General features: G+C 37.2%; 1 pseudogene; it reads left to right on the top strand.

Moving 5' to 3' along the window:
• Positions 1 to 15823: 15823 nt before the first annotated feature.
• Positions 15824 to 16422, top strand: LOC137245891 (uncharacterized; annotated as a pseudogene).
• The last annotated feature ends 1345 nt before the right edge of the window (positions 16423 to 17767 follow it).

Genomic DNA, 17767 nt, shown 5'->3' with positions numbered 1-17767 from the left:
CCCTTAAAATTATTTGTTAAGCCCAAGCATTTATGTTCCTTTTAAACTTGGGAATTGCCAGCACAACCTTTGTTAAGCAGCAATTGACACTGTGAGGTGGTGTCAACTTTGAAGTCCTTTCAACTTTGCAATTTCACCCTCATTCATTTCTTTATTGGCGCATCACACAAATAGCCTTCACCTTCGCTTTTAGCAATCAAACAAATAAATAATTGAATGATAAATGAGTATAATGACAGTCTAATAATTTCTCATATTTTCCGCACTGTAATTATGTATTCTCAGTATATTTGAGTTTGGCTAAAGTTTTTCCATCGAAATGAAAACAGGTCTTGTGTTCTAACAAATGTTAACATTTTCCGCGGTTACGCCCATTTTAATATGGCAAGCACAGAAGGTATAAAAATTAAAGAGATGGGGGAAAAGCCCAAAGAATGATCTCCTTCCATTAGCTTTCAACAATTGTTCAAAATTTCAGTACAGCGCTTTTGCATTAGGTTGTGGATAAAGGCGGAAACACGACCGCTAAATTGAAACGTAGAAAATGTTTTGCGAAGTCCATTGAAGCTTCGTTTTTTGAAGTGTAAACATCTTTGCATGAAATGCTATACAAAACATGGTAAGATGAGCATATGCCTTCAGACAGGAAATTCGACAGAGAATAACTCTTGCCAACAAGCACATACGTAGAGTTTGGAATAGGTATGCTACAATTACGGGGCTATACAGAAAGTTAGCGCAGTGTGTTGTGCAGGTTTGGTATGTGGAATTGGTTCGCTGTAGGAGAATGCAAGCGTAAGTATAGTCACTACCCTATGGCACAATGTGGGAACAGTGCAAAGAAAGCAAAGGAAAGGAAAGGATCGATATAAGTGTGTTATCGATGAGATGTAAATAAGCTAGCAATTTGTCGTTGTTGTTGTTGTAGCGATAAGGACACTCCTCGAAGGCGTTGGAGTGTTACCGATGTTGAAGACCCTTTGCCGGATGCAGATCCGGTACGTTCCGTTACCAAGCCCGTCCATCTCGGGAACGATTTGTTATAACCACATGCCACCTTCTGGACCATCCCGCTCTCCCAATCCCTAGAACTATGGGGAGTAATAAGAAAGGATGCGCCACGGATAGATGAGGTTGACAATTGGGTTTGGAGGAGCTATATATTGCGCTGGTAACCTGAAAAGGTTGTGCTACACAACCCCTTGAATTTTTCGATATTTTAGTCGCCTCTTACGACACGCTTACCCACCGCGGGTATATTCTAACCCCCTAAGCCGCTGGGTTATAACGCTTTGTTATCGAAATATTATATTTTTGTTATCAATAATAAAAGTTGTTGAAGAGTTATCGAATTGTAACCAAAACGATTATTTATCAAAAGGTTATCAAAAGCATATCGATTTGCTGTGGAAATTGTATCGATTGACTATCGAAAAGTTGCCAGCCATTTACCGAAAATTCATCGATATGCTATCAAAAAATTTTCGATTTTTTATCCAGAAGTTAACGATTTGTTATCGAAAAGTTATCGATTTTTTTGGCGTGTGATCGATTTGTAAACGAAAAATTATCGATTTGTTTAAAAAAAGTTATGACCTGTTATCGGATATGTATCGATTTCCCATCAAAAAAGTATCGACTTGTTATCGAAAAATTATCGGGATTTTATGGAAAAGTGTCTGGCTTGTTTCCAAAAAAGTTATCGATTTGTTATAGGAGTCCTATGACTTTGTTAAAATAAAGCGCTGGAACCCATCGATAATAAGCCGATACATGGCATTTCTTGTGAATCGGATTTAAATTTCAATCTACAGTGTTTGCGCTCGTCCAACCATATTTTCATATAAATTGATGCACGCTACTTACCAACTCCTCGCCTCAATGTCCGTTGTTTTACAAGCTTTTTTTTGACCGAGATATTTCCACTCAAAGTTATGTCACAACGGATCTTATTTGGCGTCGTCGTGGGTGGTATTTAGTTCGTCACCTCTTTTGCTATCTAGCAAGGAGGATAAGTCTCTGTCCTTAGCCCTCTGTATGAATAGTTACCAGGTCAACATTATCACTCCCCTCCTGATCTTGTTACCCACCGTATTTCCTGCTACAATTTTCGAATATTATTAATCTCAGTTGCATTTGAAGCTTTTCGCACTCACGCCGTGCGACTTTGGCCCTCCGCGCCACCATATCGTTCCCATAGATCACGCGTTGCTGCTGCGCCTCTAACCAACGTGGCGTTCGAGGCAGCAGACTTTCTTTTCGAAGCAGCCCGACATTTTTCATCGTACCTGTTATCTCTTCGAGCTCGCTGGAAACCAATGTTGTACATAGCGAGTGATAAATGTAACCCCATTGCTTGACTACATCGTCAGATCGAAGATTACACTCAGTAGGCAAGTGCCAGAAGAGCGCTCAGTAATCATCAGTTGTTTGTTTAAGCAGCTTTTGAGCGGCAAACTTCCCTTGTCTCACTGGACATTTGATCGATAGTGCACTTTCTTTGTGCCTTGCCTGCCACAAGGCATTGGTCCAACTCGATATTTGAACCTCGTACAGTGCGCTTATTTAGAACACTGGAGATATGCCCGACGTTAGTTACGACGTAACCGTGACATACAGTGCATTTTTTTTGTATTTTTACTTTGAAACCTGTTACTAGAAATGATAGTATTTCAAGCCGCGCTAAATTCTATTTGCTTCAACGCATTGGAAAATGTTACATCGTGAAGGCTGAATTATCTGTCATTATTATCAAAGAACGCTTTCTTGCCCACCCTGGCGCTTTTGACGATAAGCATTAGTTTGAAGTTATTGCGGGGGCAATTATTTTAAGTTTTTTCTACTTTTCCTCCGCATCGTTACACTGAGAAGAATCACCTTACTGCGGATCGCAGCGGGTTTGCCCGTCAAGAACTGTGAACGACAGTACTTGATAGTAAAGCTTTCTTTCTACCACAAAGCCAACACATTCGCTTCTTGACTAATAGACTTTGCAAAACCCTATTTTTCTTTTGCCTCGCTGCAGCCAACATGCTTCCTACTAAACTGTTGTGATGGCTCCATAATATTGTAACGATTTTTGGGAAATTCCGCTTATTCCAAATCCTCGACAAACCTTCGAATCACTAAACTGTTGAATAAATAACTTCACTATTCAATAATGCAAAATGGCCTTTATTAAAGTACTTCACAATAACACTTCTACTTCTCAACAGATAGCGTGCTAAAATCAAATTGATTGACTCTTACTCAGCTTTAACTCCCTTTATACACTGTAATGTCTCGTTCACATACTTCTAGGCGTTTCTATTTCTAGAATTTACTACTCGTTTACCAGCTATAAATTTCTCAGCTATAACTACAGATGCACGATTATTATAACTTCTCGCATAGCCCATGCGCGTGTACATATGAGTAGTACTTCCACAGATCATTGCCTACTTTTGGGAATATCTCAGATATATGCATGTGTTTGTGCGTTGCTCTCCGCTGCTTGTATGGACATATGTATAGACATAATGATTGATTTGTTGTTGTGCATACAAGTCACTGCTTAGTATTGGCTTAGAGATGATAGTATTCCTTAGTGTTGCTAATATTCGTCACAATATCTTTTAATATAGATTCTTTGGTTTCTTTAGAACTCATTTCGTTATGACAGTTACATCGCCAGATTTCATTTTATTCAGTAGCTATTGAAATTATGTGGCAACTCTTACATACATAGGTATTGTAATTTATTAGTACCGATACTAGACTTAATAATTTGATGAAACTTGGAAATAATAATTAAGTGAAAGCTGTGCGCTTTTTTGGCTAAACTTTGAAATTTCTTTTTAAAAAAAAAAATCGATGCGACTTCAGAAAAATTCTAAAAGCGGAAATATCAAAACCGCATTAATCTATATTCAGCAAGACACATTCTATGTCAATGTAAGCTAATTTTCGAATTCCTACAAGTAGCACTTTCTTCATTTACCACCCCTAAAAGTATACCCCATGCATATGCCAGATAAAAAATATTTCTTAAATATTATGAATAAGCTTTGCGTACTTTGCGGCGTTCTCACCACCTTATTGAATGACTGCTTTATTATTTGGCGCTTGTAAACAATTCCTCTTGTCTTTTACCAACGCCTTTGTGTATACAATATTTTATTGCTCATTTCATTGTGTATGACTCTGTTTTCGTATTTGTTTTGTTTCTGCTTCTTTGTTTTTGGCAAATTTTTGTTTTCTTATAAATAATCTTTTATATGTTTTCTGACACTTGCGCAAGTGCACTTAAATTATTTATAAGCACCCTGAAAAGTAAGCATTTTTAAGCCACAGGCTTTCACCCCATCTTTGGTGAAAGGAACAAGAATGCCTTGCATACTTTTGGGCTTACAGTAAGTTGTAGAAACTCATAAAGCACATTTCAATGTAAATTGTAATTTATAGTTGCACCAAAAAATATTGCATTCATAATACAAACAAGACAGCATATAAATGCAAACTTAAGTATGTGCTGAATTTATTGCGAAACTGTGGTACTTAAGGAATATAATAAAATTGCGAAAGGGTGACGAGACTTACTTGGTGTAAAAGTAGTCAAACAATAACAAATATTTATTTGTAAAGCAATGCGTTTAAGTATTCTGTGTGCTGATGCATTAAGGTATTAAATATTGCTAGTTCTGAGCGTTAAAAGATTGACAGGATTTGTCGTTGGAAGTTTTTGCGAGGTATTCCTAATTGATTCAGTAAATAGGAGAGAGCTATTATAAATAATATAGAATATCTGCCTGGTAAAGCGGCGTACGTGTAAAGTACTCATGAAGTTCGTTGTGTAAACATACAGATCATCCTCCAGAAAATTGCTGTCTTTAAATTAAGTAGAGCTCGCTCTAAGGTTAAGGTACGCCGCAACAGATATAACAAATAATTTGGCGGCCGCCGTGGTGTGATGGTAGCGTGCTCCGCCTACCACATCGATGATACTGGGTTCACGCCCTGCGCAAATCAACATCCAAGATTTTAGAAAAAAGTGTTTTCAATTAGAAGACAATTTTTCTAAGCGGAGTCACCCCTGGGCAGTGTTTGGAAAGCACTCCCAGTGTATTTCTGCCATGAAAAGCTCGCAGTGAAAACTCATCTGCCTCGCAGATGGCGTTCGGAGTCGGCATAAAACAGGTAGGTTCCGTCCCGTTAATTTGTAGGATAAATTAAAAGGAGCACGGCGCAAATTGGAATTGAAGCTCGGTCTCAAATCTCTTCGGAGGATATCGCGCCTTAGGTTAGGTTAGATTGAATTGGCCGGTCCATGAGTACCTCACATAGATTGAATGAGTCCGTAGTGTTACCAGAAATTTGTTTTTAACGACTAAACTGAAAAACCCTATCAAAAACCAGGACCTATATTATATAATAACTCCGTCCTCTTGGCAAATACCAGAAGTTTTCTAGATCTAACGGCTGTATCACTCCTATTAGCTGGAGTCTTAGCCTGGCAAGCGCAGGGCACGAGCACAGAACATGTTCGATCGTTTCCTCCTACAACCCGCACTTCCTACATCTGCTATCACTGGCCAAGCCTAATTTAAAGGCATGTGGCGCCAGAAGGCAGTGTCTAGTCGGAATACCCGTCATGAGTCTATAGTCCTCTCTTTTTAATGATAGAAGCAACTTTGTTATTTTAAGGTTGTAAGACCTACACATAATCTTCGACACTTTACAGCCCCGCGCTTGCACCCACGCCTTTCCCGCTTGGTCGATCATGAGCGCCACTCTCCTTCTCCTCATCTCGCCCAGTCTAAATGGGACGTCTACTGAGCAAGCTTCAAGGGATGCGCCCTTTTTAGCTGGGTCGTCTGCTTTTTCATTTCCATCTATTCCCATATGCCCTGGGACCCAATATAGATGTATGCTTCTCCCTGTCCCGAGTCTCTCCAGGGACTGCTTATACTCTAACACGCATTTAGATGCTGTGGTATGCGAGGTTATTGCTTTCTACTGTTTTGGTTACGGCTAATATTTCCGCTTGGAAAACGCTACAGTAATCTGGTAGCCTGTAGGATCTGTTTATTTCCGGGTCAGCACAGTATACTGCAGACCCTACTCCTTCCACTACTTTGGAACCATCTGTGTACACATGTATCGCCTATCCGCCATTCGAGCACCTCTGCGCCAACTGTCCACCTATATTGTGGCCTTAAGATATCCCTCAAAGCGCAGATAAGGAATCAGGTAGTCTGTTCGTCTTATGATTGATGACGCTATACTACTGTAGTCGTATGGTCTGCGCTCAAGCTGGCCCGCGGCACCGAAGCTGGTTGCAGTTGTTAACGCTATATTATTTGCTACCAGGTGGAATGTGAAGAATGGCATACAGTGTAGCCGTCGGGGTTGTTTTGAGGGCTCCCGTAATGCTAAGCAATGTTTGTTTTTTGTGTGGCTTTCCACCGCCTTACATTAATTTATTTTATTTATTGAGAAGAGATTCGTCGGCTTCTCATAGGTAACAACCGCTACCGAAAAGTCATTTTTTTTATCGTCGAGTTAAGGACTTCGTATCGCCGTAATCGGTTTCTTATTACTTTCCTATCAGCTTGTTTTCGATAAAAAAGTCAATAGTAGGTAAATATTTATTTTCTTACATTAAGGCTGGCTGCAGAGTGCTCGCTATAAGCTATGCTAGGCGAGCAGAAATTTTTATATTCATATATTTTTCAAGCCTGAAACATTTCTGGCACTCTCACAGCAAGTACAATTTTCCATAAGAAATCATTTTCATGGCTTCTATCTTTATATTATAACAACGCTTCACGCTTCCGCTCTGTCGCCAGCCTAAGGCTGGGTACATAAACTTCTACCTAGATTGAGAAAATAGCTTAGTCACTGGAAAGTGTCGGTAAAACAGTGCAGAAAAAATGTAATTTTTTCAGCATACTTGTCGATCTAAATTCAAATGCATATTTTAAGAGCACCCTAAAAATTTTATTTTTTTATTTTGTTTATAGTATATATATTAGCAGACCCGGCAGACGTTGTTGTGCCTTAAATTTGGCCTACCTGCATATATTTTAAAAAGCTTTTTCCGTCTAACTCTGCCCTCCCCCTCTTCATTTTTCCTAATCCTTTTTTTATTACAAAGTCTTTCCTAAAGTTATATTTTCCGTCAATAAACCAATCCAATTACCATGTTTCATCCCTTTTTTCGTATTTGGTATAGAATTATGGCATTTTTTTCATTTTTCGTAATTTTCGATATCGAAAAAGTGGGCGTTGTCATAGTCGCATTTCAGCAATTTTTTATACCAAGATAAAGTGAGTACAGATAAGTACGTGAACTAAGTTTAGTAAAAATACATCGATTTTTGCTCAAGTTATCGTGTTACCGGCTGAGCGGAAGGAGAGACGGTCGACTGTGTATCAAAACTGGGCGTGGCTTCAACCGATTTCGCCCATTTTCACAGAAAACAGTTACCGTCATAGAATCGATGCTCCTACCAAATTTCACAAGGATTGGTAAATTTTTGTTCGACTTATGGCATTAAAAGTAGGGCTGGGAATATCCGCATATTCGAATACCCGGATATCCATACGGATATCAGTTGACACGAATAAAATCCTGACGGCATGGATATCCGGTTAATACTCGTTTGTGAAACTATCCGGATATCCGCATTTATATATCATTATTTTTATACTCAGTTGAGCAGAGCTCACAGAGTATATTAAGTTTGATTGGATAACGGTTGGTTGTACATATATAAAGGAATCGAGATAGATATAGACTTCCATATATCAAAATAATCAGGATCGAAAAAAAATTTGATTGAGCCATGTCCGTCCGTCCGTCCGTCCGTCCGTTAACACGATAACTTGAGTAAATTTTGAGGTATCTTGATGAAATTTGGTATGTAGGTTCCTGCGCACTCATCTCAGATCGCTATTTAAAATGAACGATATCGGACTATAACCAAGTCCACTTTTTCGATATCGAAAATTTCGAAAAACGGAAAAAGTGCGATAATTCATTACAAAAGACAGCTAAAGCGACGAAACTTGGTAGATGAGTTGATCTTATGACGCGGAATAGAAAATTAGTAAAATTTTACAAGCTGTAATTTAAAATTTTACAAGCTGTAATTTGGCAGTCGTTGAAGATATCATGATAAAATTTGGCAGGAACGTTACTCCTATTACCATATGTCCGCTTAATAAAAATTAGCAAAATCGGAGAAGGACCACGCCCACTTTTAAAAAAAAAATTTTTTTAAAGTAAAATTTTAACAAAAAATATAATATCTTTGCAGTATATAAGTAAATTATGTCAACATTCAACTCCAGCCCTTTTTCATTTAATTTGTCTAGGATACTTTTAACGCCATAAGTCGAACAAAAATTAACCAATCCTTTTGAAATTTGGTAGAGGCATAGATTTTATGACATTAACTGTTTTCTGTGAAAATGGGCGAAATCGGTTGATGCCACGCCCAGTTTTTATACACAGTCGTCCGTCTTTAATGAACTTAGTTAACGTGCTTACTTGAACTCACTTTATCTTGGTATGAAAAATGAACGAAATCCGACTATGAACACGCCCACTTTTTCGATATCGAAAATTACGAAAATTGAAAAAATGCCATAATTTTATACCAAATACGAAAAAAGGGATGAACCATGGTAAGGTACTTGGATTGTTTTATTGACGCGAAATATAACTTTAGAAAAAACTTTATAAAATGGTTGTGACAGCTACCATATTAAGTAGAAGAAAATGAAAAAGTTCTGCAGGGCGAAATAAAAAACCCTTAAAATGCAGGTATTACATATATAAATAAATTAGCGGTATCCAACAGATGATGTTCTGGGTCACCCTGGTCCACATTTTGGTCGATATCTGGAAAACGCATTCACACCACTCCCTTTTAAAACTCTCATTAATACCTTTAATTTGATACCCATATCGTACAAACTCATTCTAGAGTCACCCCTGGTCCACCTTTATGGCGATATCTCGAAAGTCCACCTATAGAACTAAGCCCAACTCCCTTTTAAAATGCTCATTAACCCCTTTCATTTGATACCCATATCGTGCAAACAAATTCTAGGGTCACCCCTGCTCCACCTTTATGGCGATATCTCAAAACGGCGTCCACCTATGTAACTAAGGATTACTCCCTTTTAAAATACTCATTAACACCTTTCTTTTGATACCCATATTGTACAAACAAATTCTAGGGTCACCCCTGGTCCACCTTTATGGCGATATCTCGAAAATGCGACCGCCTATATAACAACCACCGCTCCCTTTTAAAACCCTCATTAATACCTTTAATTTGATACCCATATCGTACAAACATATTCTAGAGTCACCCCTGGTCCACCTGTATGGCGATATTTCGAAACGGCGTCCACCTATAGAACTAAGGCCCACTCCCTTTTAAAATACGCATTAACAACTTTCGTTTGATGCCCATATTGTACAAACAAATTCTAAGGTCACCCCTGGTTCACCTTTATGGCGATATTTCGAAAAGGCATCCACCTATAGGACTAAGGCCAACTCCCTTTTAAAATACTCATTAACACCATTCGTTTGATGCCCGTATTGTACAAACAAATTCTAGGGTCACCCCTGGTCCACCTTTGTGGCGATATCTTGAAACGGCGTCCACCTATGGAACTAGGGATTACCCCCTTTTAAAATACTCATTAACACCTTTCTTTTGATACCCATATTGTACAAACACATTCTAGAGTCAACCCTGATACACCTTTATGGCTATATCCCTAAATGGCGTCCACCTATAGAACTATGGCCACTCCCTCATAAAATACTCTTTAATGCCTTTCATTTGATACACATTCCAGGGTTTCCCTCGGTTCATTTTCCTACATGGTTATTTTCCCTTATGTTGTCACCATAGCTCTCAACTGAGTATGTAATGTTCGGTTACACCCGAACTTAACCTTCCTTACTTGTTTATTATTTATTTTATTTATCAGCTTATATTCTGGCGCAGATTTAGAGAGAAAAGCAGCGTCCATTCCATTCTCTTGAAAATGGAAAAACCGATAGTGACTCCATAGACTTGATGTCGATCCTTTGTTTTGTAGCGTTTTTTCCCAACATAAATAAATGGCGCTGTTGTTTTCACTTCTTTGGAAATTATCCCAAATCCTGCTTACCATTTTATCACTCATTATTAGTTTAAATTGACGCTTTGTAAATTTGTTGATGTTTGTAAAATTGTAGCTTTTTAATTTTTGACATTAATATAATAATCTATAAAGATATTTTGTGAATAATTTTTCGATGTTTGCTGTTTTGATACCCATATCGTACAAACACATTCCAGAGTTACCCTAGGTTCATTTTCCTACATGGTTATTTTCCCTTATGTTGTCACCATAGCTCTCAACTGAGTATGTAATGTTCGGTTACACCCGAACTTATCCTTCCTTACTTGTTTTTAATTTAATTCTTTACCCTTCCGTTTACCAATGCACTCTCGCGCTTCAGTTTTCCCATCTATGGCCTAGATTCAGTAAGTGCCTGTTTTGAAATGTACACCTTTTTCCATATACATAATTTGTGTTCGAGGAAAATTTTTTCTCACATTTATTGAATTTAGCCACAGTCCTCAGATTAACCATTGAGAAGTCTTAAAAGTGTAAACTGTGTAGTATTGGGGTTTTGATCAGATTTGTCTAGGTACGAGAATAGTTTGGCATGAAGCGTTCATATCAGATCTACGTTGAGCATTTGTAAAGTTATCGCTTTCAAAACGTACTTCTGCCTTACTTGTAATAAAAATATTCCTTGGGTTAAAATGCTTAGTATTCTAAATTATGTATACTGAAATTTTTTAAATAACCAATTTTTGGATATAATAATTGTACCTAAAATTACTAAAAATTTGCTTCATGTTGATGGTATAATATCGACAGACAAACTTTTTCTGATTGAAGTCTTTAGCGCAGGCCGGTAATATACATATGTATAGATATAAACTTTTAATGCAGCGACTGATATTGATATGAGAGGTGTATAGCAGAAACGCCATTAACTTTCAGACACAAAGGTAGAAAATATAGCCGTATCGCAGTATGAGGCGTGCGCAAGAAGACATTTTCCACAATAGTTTTGGATTTCCTTTAACTCATTCATTTGTGTTGGCCTGTGTAAGAAAAATTTAAATATCGACATCGCAAACGAAAAGTAACACTTTCAAAATCTTTACATAAGATTTCTTTGAAATAATTTCTTAAGGGTGACTTTTTTTGGCATGTCGATATATTGTTTCACAAACTTTCAATACCTATCGGAATGCTGGCACTTGCAATTTAAGAATAGCTTCATCAGTGGCAAACTCCTTCAAATTTCTTTGAGGTGCACGTGTATATGCATCAACTTTTTTCAAGCTCAAGAAGTGACAAAAATCTATTACGAAAAGTGTTTGATAAACCATCGAAACATCTAGCCACCAAAACAAAATTTTCTAATAGCCGATTGTTTTATTAACAATTAACGAAAATTGGTTTGCTTCAAGATCCAACACATTTCTAAACTATCTGCTAGGTGAATTGCCATTGTTCTGCTACATTTTAAGAGAGCAACAAACAAGCTTAAGACAAAAAGTTGAATAACCAATAATTTTTCAAAAATTCACTTGTTTATCACATAACCTTTTATCTAATCGAAATTAAATTTCTCGTATGACTTGCAATAACATAAAAACAATATAAAAGTACTTTTAGTCTAAGTCAACAAGTAAATGAATTTAACTTCAGGATCAAGCAACTATGATCGGATTTATCTACTTCAGTGGTGCACTCGAGAGCTGCATAGAGTTTTCGAAAACTTTTCGACGTTCACCTACATGTCGTGTGAGAACAGAGACAGAGATTCAGTAAAGAAAGCAGAAACTCAGTTTTAGTTTGTACTTCAAGCAGTAAACAAATCATAAGTACGGTAGCCACTTTGGTCTATTTGGACTAAAAATGGTCCTTTCCAACCCTATTTGGTCCGCTGGTCCATTTTTTTAAATTTTGTTCCTTTTTAGGCTGTTATCAAGATTTTGGTACTTTTTTTCACTGAGGTAAAAATGTTCAACACTGCAGACACAATTTTCCACACCTTCATTAACCGTCACATAATTTTCAATTTACCTCAATGGATTTCTTACGAAAAAAAACTGTTCTCATTAATAGAAATGCTTTGGGTTCGATATGCAAACTTGTCACTTAGCTATTGTTTGTGTCCTTGCTCTTTTCTTGACGTCTTCAGATGGTCGCTCGATATTAGTGTTATACAGATCGTCCATTTCGTTTCCTAGTAACTCCGCTGGGATTTTCCGTGTTAGGACCAGGATCGCGTCGGCGAACACCGTCCGATAAGCGCTTGCTATTCTTATAGCTGCAAGTCAGCATACTGCAAATATATATTTTTGATGGTTTCGTTTAGATCCGTACCACACAAGTGCTGCGTAGAATATTATCGAGCTGGTTACTGTGGACAATAGTTGACGGGCAAATTCGCTCGGATCACCAGTGTTAGACACTATTTTCTCTCCGCTCTGAAGTGCTCTTTGAAAGTTAACTTAGAGTAACCGTGCACTCCTAAGTATTTTAGAGAATACTTTGAGGTTATTTTATGATCCCCAACAGTTAAGACTAACCGTTTGGAGCTTACTAATACAACTTCTGTATTTTGGTTAGCCAACTCCAGTCCCTTATTGGTCAGCTATTCCTTTAGTCTTCCTATGGTGTCATTACATAATAATTTGAGCAGATCAAGTTTCTTGGCTACTGCTACTACGACAATATTATCTGCACAACCGGCATTTTCCGTTCCTCCGGGAAAGTCGATTTGTTGCACACCGTCATACATTCCATTCGAAAGCATTGGACCGAAACAGATCCCCGTTGTACGCCTCCACTGATGTTGTGCTCTTTTGCTCCTTGATCCGTGCCAAAAAGAAGTACTCTGTCTTTAAAATAGCTACATATTATTAGTAAGCTGGTGTGCCGAAGCTTCGCAGCGCTGCCATTATCTGCATCCAGTTCGCAGTGTTAAAAGCATTCTTGATGTCCAACACAATTAGTGCACAGAACTTACTTTTATTTTGGCATCCAGAGATGGCTTCTCTAGCTATATTGACGACTGCCTGTATTGCATCAACGGTGGATCTTGATTTACGAAATCCATATTGATTATTCGACAAGCCACTTGGGCTTTCTAAAGTCAGCTGTAGGCGCTCGCTAATTATACGCTCGAAAATCTTTCCTAAGGAATTCGGCATAGAAAATGGCCTGTATGAGGATTGTGTAAAAAGCCTGAAGACGTACGTACATACTTTAAAAACCTCCCTCCAAATACAGGTATAGGCCGCAAGGTCAAGCACAATCTTATATATTATTTCTAATTGCTGGTTTTATGTGCAGGTTCCTTTTGCGCTCTTATTTGGAATCCAAATCTATAAATAAAATTTTCGTTGTAAAGATGGAGATTGGTGCTATTAGCGAGCTTTGGGCGTTATTGATCGTAGTGCTTTTGTTTAGCTATATTTTCTTAAAATAATTTGTTAAAAAAGAAATCTATTTTTAATATGTCACTATTGTGAATATTTGATTAGAACTAACACTGCCTTACCGGCAGCGGCTAACATTCGCTAGATGGCAGCGCAAGCGTATGCAAGTTTTTATAGATAAATGAGGGATTGATATAACAGCTGATTTCTGTTGATATTTGATATGAGACTTTTGTAGTTTGTTGCGCAAGATGCGTACGGGTCCGGCTAGTAGATCAACATGAAGGTTACAGTGCATCGATGTCTAGATATTTTGATACTTAGAATAGTTGCGTCGAAGCTCGGCCCAATTCCATTATCAATATAAACATAAACTTGTATTTGTAATGCTGCTGAGTAAATAAATAAATATTTGAAATAAAAGTTATAATAGAATGTAGCCACATACTTCACTTATCATATGAGAAAATTACAAGATAAAGACAAAGAGAAGAGATAAATCATGAGTTAAGATCTACTAACAACCCTGCAAAAAATGCGATTAGTCTAAGATGAGTCCGGGATGAGTCGCAAGGGAGTATGCGACCAATGCCGGTTTTGATCTCTTTGTATGAGTTCAACTGTTCCCTTTTGTTTGAGCATGTCCTATGAAGAGACTAATTGTACCCATTTATACCCGAAAGGGATCAATGGGACCAATCCCCTTTGTACCCATATCAGAACATAAGAGAGTAGTCCCTTTTCGGTCCAATAAGGAATCAAATACGAACCAGTCGCATTTTTACCCCAATGGTAGTAAAATGATACTCACCGATGTAATCCGTTTAAAAATAAGACCATAATTAAAATTTGTTTTATTTTCATTTCCGGTTTATATTGAAAAAAGCAAGTTTAAAAATTCACTCTTTTATAATTTGTATACAGGTACTACGTTAATGCTACTCATTAAAACAGTTTACAAGTATTTTGTTAATTAGAAATAACTTAAATTTTAAACTTTTTTCAGACATCAGTTGATCAGACTTTTAATAATAGATGGCTTTATTTATTTTGAAATTATATTAATATATTATTAGATCTCATTTTTAATTAGTTTATTTCATTAATTCATTTGTTTAATTAAAAATAAACTCTTAACAACTGGCGGCCACCGTGGTGTGATGGTAGCGTGCTCCGCCTATCACACCGTATGCCCTGGGTTCAACTCCCGGGCAAAGCAACATCAAAATTTTTAGAAATAAGATTTTTCAATTAGAAGAAAATTTTTCTAAGCGGGGTCGCCCCTCGGCAGTGTCTGGCAAGCGCTCCGATTGTATTTCTGCCATGAAAAGCTCTCAGTGAAAACTCATCTGCCTTGCAGATGCCGTTCGGAGTCGGCATAAAACATGTAGGTCCCGTCCGGCCGATTTGTAGGGAAAATCAAGAGGAGCACGACGCAAATTGGAAGAGAAGCTCGGCCTTAGATCTCTTCGGAGGTTATCGCGCCTTACATTTATTTTATTTATTTATCAACTCTGAAAAATATTATTGTAAATATTGCAATAAATTATTAGATAATTCACAAGGCCTTATATTCCTCATATGTGCTATGATTTTAAACCTCTCATATGTGCTTTGTTGTTGTTTATTATATAAAATTTTGATAAAAAACTACAATTCAGCAGCCTATGTATATCAGATGTACTAAGTTATTGCCAAATAATTTGTTTTGTTTTTTATTTTTTTTTTAATTTCAAAGAATTTTCATTAATAGAAGGATAAGCGGTGGCATACATTTAGATTTTTACAGGCTTTTTATAGATGACCCTCCTTATGGATATACTTAAATACGATCTACAACAGGATGTGGTGTTCACGAGAGTCGTATTTAAAAAGATAGTACATAAGACAATAGGAGACCTAGATTTGCCATATATAATTAATTGCGATTAACAGTTTTCTGCCAATGTAGTAAATGTCAAGTAACGCGGCAAAGTTTTATCAGCCCCAACTATTGTCCCAAACTTAATCGACTACCATATATGTATGTAATACTAGGGCGGGTCGATTTAAAAATCGCTCATTGCTCTGTGAAAATTGTATTCTAGGGATCAAAATAAGAAACTTTGCCATACCTCTAAAACGAATTCTGGTGTCCCCCAATTTGGGTCGAACTTTTGGGAAATGGTAATTTCAATTCTACATACTTCAGTCTACGGAAAAGGCAAGTATGAGTTCCTAAAAATTAAGCACTTTAGGATAAATTATATAGGATATATAGGTACTCTTCATTTACTTCACCAACACAGAACTTGAAAGAAATGGAAGTTCTGAATATACTTGGAAAAAGAATGGATTCTCTCAATCGCGTATTGGGCCCACTTTACGAAGATGGCAATACAGCCACTGCAAATAATTGCTGACTCCTTTTTAGCAGTCAATAGTATGTTAAATGGAGTTATTGGCAACCGAGAACAAATCACTAATAATATTTCACGTGCTCCTGAGCTGGAAAAATATTTCAATCACAATTTTTTAGAGATAACGCAGCAAGTGTGTTCTAAAGGGGTAAACCTGAATGCTACAGCTTCAGATTTACATGGAGTTTGATCAATTGGAACGCATCAAACAACTTGAATCCACACTCGGTGCTGAATATTTTCGCAGTATACCGGGTGAACGAAGTGAAAAGCTAATACGACATTCAGAATATAATACAAAATTTGCACAAGAAGCGGAATTAATCGAAGAAAATCTGATCTTGCCTATGAAGAGGTACGGTGAAATACAAAATAATTTATTCGAATCACTTGGGGCTATGAACAAACGACTTGAAGAAAAAATTTAAGCAGAGAAGCGTGCAGAAAGCGAATTGGATATTGGAGCACCTTGGTTGCTGTGTACTATTTGGGATGATTGAGGTTAAAAGGTTCCACAATTATCAAAAACACTCAAAATCAAAATATGTTTTGTATAAATATGAAGTACGTTAAATTAGCAGTAGTAGAGGGTGGTGTATATTTTTTTAGTTAAAGGATCTTTAATAAAACAAAAATTCTTGATTTTCCCCAAAGAAAAATTAGTCCAACCCTACAATTATGTACAAATTTAAAAGAACATGCAATTTATGTGTTAACCCGCAAGCAGCCGAGTTTACTGTTGAGTATGATCTTGTTTATCCTACTAAATAATAATAGTGTATTTTCTCGGTAAATATCCGGGGATATTAAGCCCGCTTCTCTTCCAATATGTGGTGTGCTCTTTTTACTTGTTCCCACGGGTCATCCTAAACGTTTTTAGCCGACTCCGAACGCATCTGCTTAGGCAGATGACTTTTGCTGAGAAACTTTCATGGCAGAAACACAATCGAAGAGTTTGTCAAGACACAAAATCTGTTTGAAGTAAGTTGTTCGCCCACTTTTAAAAAGGATAAAAAACATTCCCCAAAATTTAACCCTTACTTCGGCGGGGTCGGTAAGTCCTAGTAATGTAGGTTCGGTAAAGGGCGCAACAATTTTTCTTAATTAATTCGATTCCATCACCTATAATTTTTTATATTTTACGCATTTCGTTGCTGTTTTGTTTTCAATATATCTTAAAAAGGGCTACATAGATTTCAAACTGACTAATCCCAACTGTACCCAAAAGGGAATAAAGGGGATCAATTATGCCCAACTGTAGACAAAAGAGATCAATCGGGGATCAATCTCTTTAGAGATTAATCGCACGATTTTTTGCAGGGAAGTGTACGCACAAGCTCTTACACATACACACATGCACATAAACATGTTTGCGCATACCTTTTGTGAAGCAATCCAAGTAAGAGTGGCTTTTCATTAAAATGCATCAAATAGAATCATAGGAAATCATATATTGCACTCAAGTACTTTATATTCGGACAGTTGAATTGCAATTCTGGCCAAGATGAAGGATGGTCACTTCTATACTTGCATTTTAGTTAGTAAATATATTCCGAAAGATGTTGACAATTTCCATTGAAGATGATTGCGTTTAAAAAAGATGAACGACGGTCGAGGTATAAAAACAAATAAATTGTGAATAGTTTAAGATGAAAGCAAAATGAAAATGACAGGGTGTGGGTGGAGGATGGCATGAACTACTTGAGATGCAAGCGAAGTACTGTGTAAACAAAATGAGCTGAAAGGAAAGAAATGAAAGCGCTGGAAATAGAATGCGAATGGAATGCTTTGGTAAATGATGGAATAATGTGGGAGAACTGAGTGAGTTTATGCGAAAAGCAGCGC

Source organism: Eurosta solidaginis, chromosome 3, assembly GCF_040869045.1.
Source record: "Eurosta solidaginis isolate ZX-2024a chromosome 3, ASM4086904v1, whole genome shotgun sequence".
NCBI classification, from domain to species: Eukaryota; Metazoa; Arthropoda; class Insecta; order Diptera; family Tephritidae; genus Eurosta; species Eurosta solidaginis.
The sequence above is the reverse complement of the archived record's forward strand: the minus strand, read 5'-3'. Positions and strand labels throughout refer to the sequence as shown.